The sequence below is a fragment of the Bombina bombina genome, chromosome 2, assembly GCF_027579735.1.
Source record: "Bombina bombina isolate aBomBom1 chromosome 2, aBomBom1.pri, whole genome shotgun sequence".
NCBI lineage: Eukaryota > Metazoa > Chordata > Amphibia > Anura > Bombinatoridae > Bombina > Bombina bombina.
In genome coordinates, this window is record NC_069500.1 from 798,185,509 (window position 1) to 798,198,497 (window position 12,989).

The 12,989-nt window shown below is 35.3% G+C and overlaps 1 protein-coding gene across 1 annotated transcript in view; it reads left to right on the forward strand.

Annotated features, from left to right (window-relative positions):
* The first annotated feature begins 1,511 nt into the window (after positions 1–1,511).
* LOC128648024 (C-C motif chemokine 25-like) overlaps positions 1,512–12,989 on the forward strand; it is a 121,354-nt gene continuing 109,876 nt past the window's right edge. The window contains exon 1 of the mRNA XM_053700711.1: positions 1,512–1,584. The gene's annotated coding sequence lies outside the window, so the exon portion shown is untranslated. The remainder of the gene's footprint in view (positions 1,585–12,989) is intronic.

A 12,989-nucleotide genomic window follows, 5' to 3' on the forward strand; every position in this document is an offset into this window, starting at 1 on the left:
TTTTTCAGAAAAATTTCCAGTAGATGCTAAACTACAGCTCCAATCCAAGGAGCAATCAATAGTGGGAACTACAATAGTGATGTAAAAGAAACATATTTTTCAATATTCATTATATATTCTGATGTTTATTATTTATTCCCCTTACATAAAGAGACAGTCATTTAGTGCCTATATAATTATATATTTCATTGGAGTTATCTCTAGTACTTAAAGGGACATGAAACCCTAACATTTTTTTTTCCATAATTCAGAAACAGAATACACTTTTAAATGACATGAAAGTTATTTAGTTCTATTGTGTCATTTGCTTCATTTGCTTGGTGTCCTTTATTAAAGGGACAGTAAAGTCAAAATTAAGCTTTCATGATTCAGATAGAGCATGCAATATTAAGAGTTAAAGGGACACTGAACCCAAATGTTGTCTTTTGTGATTCAGATGGAGCATGCTATTTTAAGCAACTTTCGAATTTACTCCTATTATCAATTTTCTTTGTTTTCTTGCTATCTTTATTTGAAAAAGAAGGAATCTAAACTTTTTTCTTGGTTCAGTACTCTGGACAGCACTTTTTATTGGTGGATGAATTTATCCACCAATTAGCAAGGACAACCCAGGTTGTTCACCAAAAATGGGCTGGCATCTAAACTTACATTCTTGCATTTCAAATAAAGATACCAAGAGAATAAAGAAAATTTGATAATAGGAGTAAATTAGAAAGTTGCTTAAAATTTCATGCTCTATCTGAATCACGAAAGAAAAAATTTGGGTTCAGTGTCCCTTTAAATTAGGTAGGATCATAAGAGCTAAGGAGTGTGCACGTGTCTTTAGCATTCTATGGCAACAGTATTTTGCAACATTGTATAACAAAGCTACAAATAATGTTGCAAAACACTTGCCATAAAATGCTAAAGACACGTGCACACTCCTTAGTTCTTATGAGCCTACCTAGTTTTATTCTTCAATAAAAGATAAGAAGAGAACAAAGCAAATTTGACAACAGAAGTAAAATGGAATTTTGTTTAAAATTGCATACTCTATCTGAATCATGAAAGTTTAATTTTGACTTTACTGTCGCTTTAAAGAGACAGCAATGCACATTGGTGTGCCAATAACATGAGGCACATATGTACAGTCACCAATCTGCAGCTCCTGAGCCTACCTAAGTATGCTTTTCAACAACTTATAACAAAAAATAAACAAATTAACAGAAATAAAATGGAAAATTTAAAATGATATGCTCCATCTGAATCATAAAAGAACAAATTTGAGTTTCATGTCCCTTTAAACCTCTGATTACAAAGCAAACAGAAACTAATATTTGGCGAGAAGGCTAACATGTCTGCATTTGCCTTCCAAATCTTGTGATACACTGTCAAAGGGAAAAGCTTTGGGTTCCAGTGATTCAAGACGCTGCTTTTTAAATCATATTAATTTCTCAAGTTGAGATGGGAAACTGATATGCTCAAAATGCAAAGAACTGGCAGGTGGGGCTACAATATAAAAAGGGTGAGGCAGCTGCATGAACGTTAAACAGTCATTCAGAAATAAGATTTCAACCGCAATTACCTTTGAACAGGAAAACGCAGGTATGTAAGCAGCATTTGGTTAAGATTTTTTTTAACTTTATTTTAAATTAATTAGTTTCTGTCACTGAGAAGCATCTAAAGTAAAACATTCTAAAAGAAGACATTTTGTGGTTTCCAAAATTTAAAAAAATAATCTGTTTTTAAAGTTGCTTTGTTTTCTGTGCATATAAAAAAAATATATATATATACACTGTATATAAAATGGTGCCAGTACTCATTGATTTTTAATTTATAGATTTTGCTCAGTAACTTTTTTATTTATAGATTTTGTAGTAACCTCTTGCAAAAACTAGAATATTTACAAGACCATTACAAATATGACCTGTTATGAGATAGCAGAGGTGGAGTTACTAGGTACTAGTGAGTAATCCCACAAAAGGCATATATATATACGGATATTTATATATATATATATATGTTCCTACTTAGCATACAGATAATTTATTTTATATAATGGTTCTCTAAATATTTCTGTCAGAATGTGACTCACATTAATTTGTATAACAGACTATTCTTCCACATTATATAAGGGAAAAATGTAATTCTTTTTTCAATAATTTGAAAAGTGATATGCATGTGATGCTTTAACTCCTTAATGACCACAGCACTTTTCCATTTTCTGTCCGTTTGGGACCAAGGCTATTTTTACATTTCTGCGGTGTTTGTGTTTAGCTGTAATTTTCCTCTTACTCATTTACTGTACCCACACATATTATATACCGTTTTTCTCGCCATTAAATGGACTTTCTAAAGATACCATTATTTTCATCATATCTTATAATTTACTATAAAAAATTATAAAATATGAGGAAAAAATTGAAAAAAACACACTTTTTCTAACTTTGACCCCCAAAATCTGTTACACATCTACAACCACCAAAAAACACCCATGCTAAATAGTTTCTAAATTGTGTCCTGAGTTTAGAAATACCCAATGTTTACATGTTCTTTGCTTTTTTTGTTATAGGGCCATAAATACAAGTAGCACTTTGCTATTTCCAAACCATTATTTTTCAAAATTAGTGCTAGTTACATTAGAACACTAATATCTTTCAGGGATCTCTGAATATCCATTGACATGTATATATTTTTTTTTAGTAGACATCCCAAAGTATTCATCTAGGCCCATTTTGGTATATTTCATGCCACCATTTCACCGCCAAATGCGATTAAATACAAAAAATCGTTCACTTTTTTACTTATTTTTTCACAAACTTTTGGTTTCTCACTGAAATTATTTACAAACAGCTTGTGCAATTATGGCTTAAATGGTTGTAAATGCTTCTCTGGGATCCCCTTTGTTCAGAAATAGCAGACATATATGGCTTTGGCGTTGCTTTTTAGTAATTAGAAGGCTGCTAAATGCCACTGCGCACTACACGTGTATTATGCCCAGCAGTGAAGGGGTTAATTATGGAGCATGTAGAGAGCATTTAGGGATACTTTTAGCTTTAGTGTAGTGTAGTAGACAACCCCAAGTATTGATCTAGGCCAATTTTGGTATATTTCATGCCACCATTTCACCGCCAAATGCGATCAAATTAAAAAAAACGTAAAATTTTTCACAATTTTAGGTTTCTCACTGAAATCATTTACAAACAGCTTGTGCAATTATGGCACAAATGGTTGTAAATGCTTCCCTGGGATCCCCTTTGTTCAGAAATAGCAGACATATATGGCTTTGGCATTGCTTTTTGGTAATTAGAAGGCCGCCAAATGCCGCTGCATTTCACACGTGTATTATGGCTAGCAGTGAAGGGGTTAATTATGTAGCTTGCAGGGTTAATTTTAGCTTTAGTGTAGAGCTCAGCCTCCCACCTGAAACATGAGACCCCCTGATCCCTCCCAAACAGCTCTCTTCCCTCCCCCACCCCACAATTGTCCCCGCCATCTTAAGTACTGGCAGAAACTCTGCCAGTACTAAAATATTTGGGCTTTTCTTTGTTTTTGTTTTTGGCATATTTACATATGCTGCTGTGTAGGATACCCCCTTAATCCCCAACCTCACTGATCCCCCACCAAACAGCTCTCTAACCCTCCCCCTCTGCCTTAATGGGCGCCATCTTGGGTACTGGCAGCTGTCTGCCAGTACCCAGTTTAGCAACAAATGTGCCTTTTTTTGTAAAAAAAATGCCCTTTTCTGTAGTGTAGCTTCCCCCACCCCCCCAAGACCAACCCCCCACCCCTTCCTGATCCCTTAGCTGTTTATTTCTAACTTTAAAAACTTTTTTTTTTAACTTTTAACAGTTTTATTTTTCTCTAGTGTAGCGGTTCCCTCCCGCTCCCGCTACGTGCACGCCCGCCGCCCCCCCCCCCCCCCCCCGTGCACGCGCGCGCTCCCGCCTGTTCCGCCCGATCCCGCCCCCCTTCCCTCCACTCGGCACATCGATGGCCACCCACCCGCCTCCCAGACTTGCTCCCACCCACCAACGATACCGGCCACCGATGCCTGGTGCAGAGAGGGCCACAGAGTGGCTCTCTCTGCATCGGATGGCCAAGGGGGGTTATTGCAGGATGCCTCGATATCGAGGCATCACTGCAATAACCGGAAAGCAGCTGGAAGCGAGCAGGATCGCTTCCAGCTGCTTTCCAGACCAAGGACGTACGCCACACGTCCTCGGTCATTAACTGTATTTTTTTTGAGGACGTGTGGCGTACATCCTTGGTCATTAAGGGGTTAAATGACTAATATTTCAACCTTAACAAAAGCTTAACAATGTTTTTCTTTAAGAGAGAAAACAATTGCACACTTTAAGGATATTAAAGGGATAGTAAACACCTTGAGATATTTTTATAAAACATTTAGCTATGAGTAATGAAATAACTTTGCAATATATGTTCATTATTTATTTTGTTCCTTTTTCATGTAATTTAGCTCTGAAATTAGAAGTCAACTGCAAAACAATGTAATTTACAATAACTTTATGACAGTGACTGGCTTTGTTTGTTAGTCTGCAGACTAAACCCCAGACTGACTCCTTCAAACAAGGCAAATGGTGAGCGGAGTTTGGCTATTGATAAATAATTGCAGTAAAAAGGATGTTAATTTGTTTTAAAAACATTTAGACTTGGCTGATATGTTATTTTATAGCAACGCAACAGAAATGTCTTGTAATTAGAAGGTGTTTGCTGTCCCTTTAAGGACCTTTCACGAGGCATAAGATTTACAAATTAAGTTTGGTTATATTTATATACAATATGCAAAATATGTGACAGAAATTATTTACAGTATGATGTGCACAATGAAGAAGCTACATTTAGTATAATGTGTGGTATTAATATACATTAAGAGGCTATCTGTCATCTCTAAGCATGAATGGTACTATAGAGGTCCTGTGTGTAATTAAATTGTTCTGAGTAGTAAAACAAGCATTATAAAACAAAAAATATAACTCATAAATCCATGAGCTAGCTTACATCCTGAATTAAAGAGTTTAAGGGTCAGGAAACCCTACATTTTTGTTTCATGACTCAGATAGAACATACAATTTACTATTATCAAATGTGCTTCATTCTCTTGCTATGCCTCTTTGAGCAGCAATGCACTACTGGCAGCAAGGCAGCTGAATACATCTAGTGAGCCAATCACAAGAGACAGATGTGAGCAGGCACCAATCAACAGCCAGCACCCAGTAGTGTAGGGTATGTACATATTGTTTTCCAACAATGGATACCAAGAGAACAAAGTACATTTGAAAATATAATTGAATGTAAAAGTGTCTTAAAATTATATACTCTATCCAAATCATGCAAGTTTAATTTAGACTTTCATATCCCTTTAAATAGGTTAATGAAGTTATGTTATCATATTCTTCTCTCTCTTTGTGACTTAAAGGGACATTCCGGTCAAAATTTAAATGCACATAGATGGGTTACATCTTTGAATAGAACATTTGCAACATACATGTCCTGGCAAAAATGTTTCTAGTAAACGTTATCACTGTTTTAGTGTTAGTATTTTTCTCTGCACGTGCATGTGAAGCATAGCTAGATATTCTCAGTGCATCAGCATTATAAATACTGCAGTTGCTCAGAGCACCAGTGGGAGTTATATCACGTCAGCAATTAACAAATGGAGTCATTGCTCTCTGAGCAAGTTCTGTGCTTTAAATGCTGGTGCATGGCACATACTTAAATACACTTTTGAAAGAGTTAGCTTTTATTAGATAATGCAAATATATTACGAAAATGCTTTGATTGAAAACTGAAATGCCTCCATGTGGATTTAATTTTGGCTGGAATATCCCTTTAATGGTTCCCTTAAAGTGACAGTTGACACCAGAATGTTTATTATTTAAAAAGATAGATAAACCCTTTATTACCCATTCTCCAGTTTTATATAACCAGCACAGTTACATTAAAGGGCCACTGTAAGTAAATATTTTCTATGCCTGTTACCAACTACCCCAAATACGCTTTTTATCAATAGCATTTCATTAACATATCTCTACCGTATATCAGAAATCTTGTCTGCAAATTTAATTGTTTTCTAAACCCACTCCGTGGGTATCCTTTGCTCTGTACCAATCCGTTTACAATACCTAGGTTTCAAAATGGCGCTTTAAACACAAAGTTATTTGTTTAAGTATTTTGAACATGCAGTGCTGAAAATAGTGGGCAGGATAATGTGACATCATTGGCGAATAAAAAATATAACTTTTAGAACGTTATGAAACTTCGTTTTGGAGAAAATATAGGTCAGTAGGTTTTAATTAATGTTTATTAACTTTAATATGTTAGTTGTTTAGCTCAAAAATTATAACAGAAAGTAATCCTTTAATACACTTTTTACTCCTGTGATTACCTTGTATATCAGCCTCTGCAGACTGCCCCCTTATTTCAGTTATTTTGACAGACTTTAATTTTAGCCAATCAGTGCTGACTCCTAGGTAACTCCACCGGCATGAGCACAATGTTATCTATATGGCACACGTGAACTAACACCCTCTAGTTGTGAAGAAATGTCAAAATGCATTCAGATAAGAGGCGGCCTTCAAGGACTAAGAAATTAGCATATGAGCCTACCTAGAATTAGCTTTCAACTAAGAATGCCAGGAGAACAAAGCAAAATTGGTGACAAAAGTAAATTGGAAAGTTATTTAAAATGACATGCCCTATCTGAATCATGAACGTTTATTTTAGACTAGACTGTCCCTTTAAGTATTATTACATTCAGGTCATGGAGGTTATAATTTTTGCTATTGAAGTATTTACTCACAAGTATATCAGTTGTTTTTTTTTATGTGTTATTGTTTTTCTTTTTTTATTTAATGTTTTTTTTTTTGGTAACAGTAAACTTGTGAATAACTCATTCTCTTTCAGAGTGTCATCCTGTAGATATGTGTATTCATGCACTACAGGTGCTAGCGGCAAGCAGAGTCATATTTAATCTTCAGTGCGACACACTGAGATCTGGATTTGCACAGATCTCAGTCTGCTGCCCTTTCACAAGCTTGTGGCTACCTTCTTTCATATTCATTAGCACCTGAAGTGCATGAATGCACATATCTATCATCCAGTTTCTCCTATTTTGTATCCAAATTTTTTGCATTGCCTTTAATATAAATAGTGGTATCAGGGAAATGAATGGGTGTGGTGGAGGGGTTTGGTAGTGTGCTGGACTTAAAGGGACAGTCAAGTCCCCAAAAAACTTTCATGATTCAAATAGGGCATGTAATTTTAAACAACTTTTCAATTTACCTTTATCACCAATTTTGCATTGTTCTCTTGGTATTCTTAGTTGAAAGCTAAAAATAGGAGGTTCATATGCTAATTTCTTAGACCTTGAAGGCCGTCTCTAATCTAAATGCATTTTGATAGTTTTTTGCCACTAGAGGGCATTAGTTCACGTGTTTCATATAGATAACATTGAGCTCATGCTCATGAATTTACCATGGAGACAGCTCTGATTGGCTAAAATTCAAGTCTGTCAAAAGAACTGAAATAAGGGGGCAGTCTGCTGAGGCTTAGATACAAGGTAATTACAGAGGTAAAACGTGTATAATTATAACTGTGTTGATTATGCAAAACTGAGGAATTGGTAATTAAGAGATTATCTATCTTTTAAAATAACAAAAATTCTGGTGTTGACTGTCCCTTTAATTAAATCTTTCATGATCTCATGAAACCATCCATAAAGATCTGACCATGCCATTCTCACATAGAGATGTACTTGTTGTAACTGCTGATTTTCTTATTCTTAAAGGGACATAACACACTAAATAAATGCTAGATAGAATGATGCTTCCAAACAAAAATTTAGTCTGAGAATAACATGTAGATGTATTTTTTTAAAGTTTCATTTGTTGTTTAAATATTGATAAAATACGTGTAAAGTTTTAGTGTCTATAAAACAAAAGGAGCTGCCATGTTGAAACTTAGATTACCTTCTCTGCTGTGGGCAATTAGGGACAGTTATAAATAGGTCACTGGAGTGTGCAGCCAATGGCTGTGTGGAATATAACAGTGTTCTGCACTTCCATTTCTAACAGGAACTGAAAAGTAGACTTGGGCATAGTGATTCTTTTCAGTGATTCAAATCATTTGGATAAGATCAGTCAAATGATATCTGAATCACTTTCATGATTCGATTCACTCAGATCACTTCAGATCTACTGAAAAGCTCTCGATTTCAGAATTGAATTGCAGGAAAGGGGGACAAAATTAATTATGAAAATATATTGCAGACATTTTATTAAATATACAATTTATTATTTTATATTACCATCTCAAAGTGTTTAATGTCCGTTTAAGACATATAAACATACCAGAACCCTGGGTGTATATCTGATTGAATAACAAAAGGGGCCTTATAATCCTGAATGATTGTAGCTGTTTACTGCCAATGGATTGGGCACAATCCTTATCTAATGTTTTACTACACAAAACAACCATTAAAGGCTATTGGGATTTTTGTAGGAAGGCAGACTATCCTCTGTGCAGTTAAAATGGCGGCAGCAGATGTTGCAATGTGTTCTGGGGAAAGTTTGTTTTGGGTTGATCTGCGCTGATCCAAGTGAGGGACAGGTGTGAACTACATGAGCCAGGAAATCAGGAAAGAGAAGATCAGTTTGGGTGGATTATAAACACCACTAGTGACTATGGATGGGGCAGGCTGTGAGGCAGATTTGGCTATAGTGCTAGCATGAGGGGCAGGGTGAGAACAACTGACTAGAATAGGTATGAGAGTAGCATACAGATATGTGCACATGGCAACTTTTTATATATATAAAAAAATGTTTTTATTTCTGACCTCTCAACCCCTTATTTGAAACTGCCTGACTGCCTTCATCATGTGAAATATCCTACAAAGTATCTGGTCAGGGAAGGGGAGAGAGTGCTGAACCTGGCGGCTTAAAGATGTGACAGGAAGAAGCAGTGGAGAGGAGTTTGTAGGTAAAGAAAGTGAGCTTGCCTGGATAATGGACTCATACATTTTATTTCCTTTGATGAGAATATAATCCTTGCTTATATGATCTCAAACTAACTACTAGTGACATTCAGCATGAAATAATTATTTATCAATGGCAGACAGATCCATTCTGCTTCACCCTACGAATTAAATTTGATGAAAAAACTTCCTAAACTGTGCAAATTGGCAGTGGCAATAGCACAACCCAACTAATAAATGCCTGTGTTCATTTCATCAGCTGTAGCTGTTGCGGCTCTGACCAGGACTTTAACTATGTGCTTAACCCCTTTGCAAGGATTAAACACAGAGACAGAGTTACAGTACTGATAGTGAAAAAAAATGCATTCTATAATGAGTTAGAATATGCCGTTTTTGCACTAGAATTTCCCTTTAACAAACACTAATTTGCACTGAAAAAAGAAAATGCTCAAATATGTAAGAGAAGAGCAATTTTGTCATTGCACTATTGCTTGCACAAAACCGTGCATTTAACATCTGCAAAGAGATTAAACACATAATTAAAGTCAGTTCTAGAGCATCAATGAGCTACTAGGAGCTAGCTGAACACATCTGGTGAGACAATGACAAAAGATATTTAGGTGCGGCGTTCCTAGCAGCGTCTGCGGACTCAGCGAGACAACCGGAAGTGACGCCGGTATCAGTATAGTCCTTCCATAGAGAGCCAACGGAGTGCCGTAGCAGTGGCGAAACCCAACCACTTTGTAGATGAAGGAAAAAGAAAAAGATACAGGCACTGCTGTGGGTAACTTAAAAACAATAAGTCTTTATTTGAAAAGCCATAAAAAATAAACAGCTACAACCGCTGTACAGGCAAGAGCAAAAGGTACAAAAAACGACAGAGGCAAGGCAGGGTAGAAAAATAGACAGAAAATTGTCTGACTAGTTTCGAGTGCAGACTGCACTCTTATTCATAGACATACAGAGAGAGGGCTAGGCCTGCCTTTTAAAGGGAAAACAGTTAACTGAAAATTCAGCTGATGTCCATTACTGAAAATTAAGACATATACTTCGGTTAACCCCTCAAAGACAAGTTACGCCTAATCTCTGTGTGAAAGATTAAAAACAATGAACAAAATTCTCAGATTATTGTTGTTATATCAAACAGTGTTACACACTATATCAGTTAGTGTTTTAACGGGGGAGACATATATTAGAGGTAATTGGCATTTTATGTACTATATCCTAAATGCTATTTAAAAATTATTATTATTATTCTTCTATTCCTGTAAAATAACACAACTATGTAAACTGAACAGTAGTTTTATATGCCTAGTGTCATATATATTAAAATTAAGGCAAGATTGTTATTATACAGGATAGAGAGACAAAAAGTAACTATTCTACTCTAGATTGTCAAGTAATGAGGGAAACCCAAAATAACAGTTATACTTAACAAATGGTTACTTAAATATTAAATACACAATGTTTGATAACTAAGCTAAGTAAAAATCCTGTTATCAATTTTAGGATTATGTTATATTGTCAACATGAACTTGAAAATATGTGCTAGACTGGTAATGACCTATATGTTAGATATATTGAATATAATAAAATATACAATTCATATATAGCCTAAAGAATTATAAAATAATTCTAAGTATAGAAAAGAAAAAAAAAAAAGGAGTAAATATAATTTTGGAAAGAATTGGATATTAAGGAAGTCGATAGACTATACTTAGTATTTCTTATTTTTTATTTTTTATTTTTTGTTGCTTTAATTATCGATGAAAAAATTGATATCGCATTCACGATTCATTCCTTTGGGAAAGCGTGTTTGTAGTTTAAGCATCCAGAAGAGTTCTTTTCTTTCTAGGGACTTAAATTTATTGCCTCCTCTGATGGATAGATTTACAATGTCAATTATTTTAATAGTGATATTAGCCTCATTAGAAAAGTGTAAGCTGTTAAAGTGGTTAGCTACAGCAGAGTCTTTGTTATAATTTTTAATATCTCTGGCATGTTCATTGTAACGTTTTCTAACTTCTCTAGAAGTCTGACCTGTATACTGTAATTTACAGATATTGCATGTTAGGAGATATACCACAAAAGTGGTGCTACAATTGGCATAGAAGTCTATATTATATTCTGTCCCTGTACTGGTGCTAGTGTAAGTGTTCCCTTCTTGAATATGTGAACACATGTTGCAGTTACGACTGCCACATTTATAATTTCCTTTTTGTGTCAGCCAATTATGTTCCTTTCTTTTATTTCTAGTGACTAAGCTAGGTGATATAGCCTGTCCTAGGGTTTTTGATCTTTTGGGGACATATTTGATATTGTTGATAAGGGGTCTGAGAATATCATCACCTGAGAGTATGTGTGCATGTTTTTGCATAATTTTTACAATATCATTGTACTGTTTGGAGTATGCTGTGGTGAACACAATTGCTTCTTTAAATTGGGATTCTTTCTTTTTTACCTTATGTTTTTGTATGTCAGTATCTGTGTTGTATTTTCTAATTTCCTTCCTACATTTTTCTAGACTATTGACATTGTATCCTCTACTTGTAAGTCTCTTCTTCAGCTCAAGTGATTGTGTATCATAGATATCATCTGATTTAGTATTTCTGCGTAGCCTAATGAATTGACTACGTGGAATGGACTTTATAAGATGTGTTGGGTGTTGTGACGTTGCATAAAGTATCGTGTTGCCTGCAGACTCCTTACGATAGGTACTAGTGACAATACAGTTTTCAACTATCTCCAATGTTAGGTCTAAGTAATTGACTTTTTTTGTATTATATATTCCTGTAAATCGTAAATTAAATGGATTAGAGTTAGTGTATTCTAAGAAGTTGTTAAATTCTATATCATTTAAAGGTTTTTTGACAATAAACAACAGATCGTCAATATAACGTGTATATATTAGAATGCTCTCAAGCCATGGATTTAGGGTATTATAAATGTGAGATAGTTCCCACCAAGAGACAAATAAATTTGCAAAAGCGGGGGCAAATTTTGCCCCCATGGCGGTACCACATACTTGATTATAAAAACAGCCATCAAACCAAAAATAATTGTGAGATAATAAGAATTTTAACACATCTCCTATGTATTGTTTAGTATAAACATTTACATCCATTTCTCTTTGGAGAAAAAATTCCACTGCTTGTACCCCCAAGTTTTGGGGGATACTGGTGTAGAGTGAGGATACATCAATTACCACCCATGTATAATTCTCTTTCCAAGAGACAGTGTCTAAGATTTCAATAAGTTTCGCGCTATCTCTCAGATAGGAAAGTTGTTTTTTTGCAATTGGTTGTAGTATTTCATCTAGCCATGCCCCCAAAGGCTCAAACAAGGACCCCACCCCTGAAACAATGGGTCTCCCTGGAGGGGAGATGGGGTCCTTGTGAACCTTGGGGACATGGTAGAAAATAGGAGTAAGGGGATGTTCAGGAACTAGATTTTTTATGTCTTTTTCTTTAAAGACATTCAGTGTGATCCCTTCCATAATTAATGACTGTAGTTTCTTTTTATATATAAAGATAGGGTTACCTGGGAGTAATCTGTACGTATTGGTATCACTGAGTTGTTTGATAGCTTCATCAAAGTAATCCTTTTTGTTTTGTATAACAATACTGCCGCCCTTATCCGCACTTCTGATGACAATCTCTTTGTTTTCTTGAAGAGATTTTATTGCTTGTCGTTCTCTAAATGGTAGATTATGGGCGGCAGTATTGGTATTACTTTTTTTCTCTAGCTCAAACAGATCTTCCTGGATTAATTTTTGATAGGAATTGATTACAGTCCCCCTATATTGGGTGGGATAAAAATCAGATGCTGTTCTTTTTGGATGAGCAAGCCTATTTGGTTTGTAACTTTCTTGGTCACCACTAAACAAATCTGTGAGAGTGACCAGGGTTTGTGCATCCTCAAATGACAGCATAGGATTTTCAATATGTGACTGTTCATTTATAGGGGTGTCTCTCATGGTGTCTTCTAAGGTAGTGTCACTATTTGTAAGGGAAAA